We start from the raw sequence: 1361 nt of genomic DNA, 5'->3' as shown, positions 1-1361 counted from the left end.
TTTACTTGTTGAAGTCAGTCCCAAAACCGGTAGATTATCCACTCTAAATCAGCCTGTTACCAATCGGCATACAAATGTTTGATGCTTAACGGACCACGACACCCAAGCAATCTTGGTACGATTACTTGATGCTTGTAGCTAGCAGCCACGGACATTCACCTGCTCTAGCTACCACAATCTGTACGGAATTCACCTTAAAACACACAAATGTGAAGCAATATATAGACAAGTTAACCTATTATATAATTGTTTTGCAAAGCAAATCAACTACTAATCACTGAAAGAAAGCTGTGAACAAGCACAATTCTGAATTCTTTATGGGTTTATATCTCTCCAAAAATTAAGATGCCTTGTGAACATTCCCATCACATAAAATTGAACCACTCACTTTTTTCTCTAAGCTCTCTACATAGACAATCTGTCCACTGCCAATAGCAACTCATGTGCACAAAATAGCTCTTCCTGAACCTGCGAAAGCCATAATTAACATTAGTGATGCAGGCAAACTCACTCACAAATAGCTACTATAAGGCTACTGAATATCACTCACATGAGTTTGTTTCTTCTGGACAAACACCGAGGTAGAATAGTTTCACAAAATATCCATTGAATATCTTATGAGATAGAAGTCTTGACTCTCCTGAAATGAATAGTTGTGCCACACCAATTAAACTGAAGCGCGATCTAGTACAGATTTGTTTTACTGAAGAACGATCCCCAAGAGCTTGAGATGAATTAATACGCACATGGCCTTGCTCTAAGCGGCTGATGCAAAACTCACGAGCTAAGCAGTTCATGCAAAGTAAGTCGTTCCTAACCATAGAGCATCACGTGTCATGGCCGTCGGCATGGCCAAACATACCTGAGAATAGAGCAACTCCCAGGCGGAGTGCACGGACGCATGGAGGGGACTGGGGCACCCGTTGCTGTTGCCGCGCGAAGGGATCAGGGGGCTATCGTGGCGATTGTTGGCCAGCGAAGTGCGGCGAGCCGGCGATGCGGGCACCCGGTGCCGTCTCGACTTTGTCTTCGTGTGGTGGAGTGGGGAGCGCCGGGAGGACGGCTGGTGGGCACCGAGAAGGGAGCGGTGAGAGGGACCACTGGGAGGGCGGTGGTCGGCGGGTGAGGGGCGCCGAAGAGGCCCGCGGGTGGTTGGGCGCCGAAGAGGCCCATGGAGGGCCGGCGGAGGCGGTGCCGTGTGGGGAGATGTGGAGGGCAGGAGGCATGGTTTGGGCGTGGACGGCCGGCGGAGCAGAGGAGCGGTGGCGATGACCGGCGCGTACAGGCTGCGTGCCTGCCTCCATGGGACGCCAGCGTCAGGGATTTTTGGCAGGGGAGGAAGTGATGAAGGGATTAGCGGA

This window comes from Triticum dicoccoides, chromosome 5B (genome assembly GCF_002162155.2).
Source record: "Triticum dicoccoides isolate Atlit2015 ecotype Zavitan chromosome 5B, WEW_v2.0, whole genome shotgun sequence".
In the NCBI taxonomy this organism is placed as follows: Eukaryota; Viridiplantae; Streptophyta; class Magnoliopsida; order Poales; family Poaceae; genus Triticum; species Triticum dicoccoides.
Note: the sequence above shows the minus strand (reverse complement) of the source record.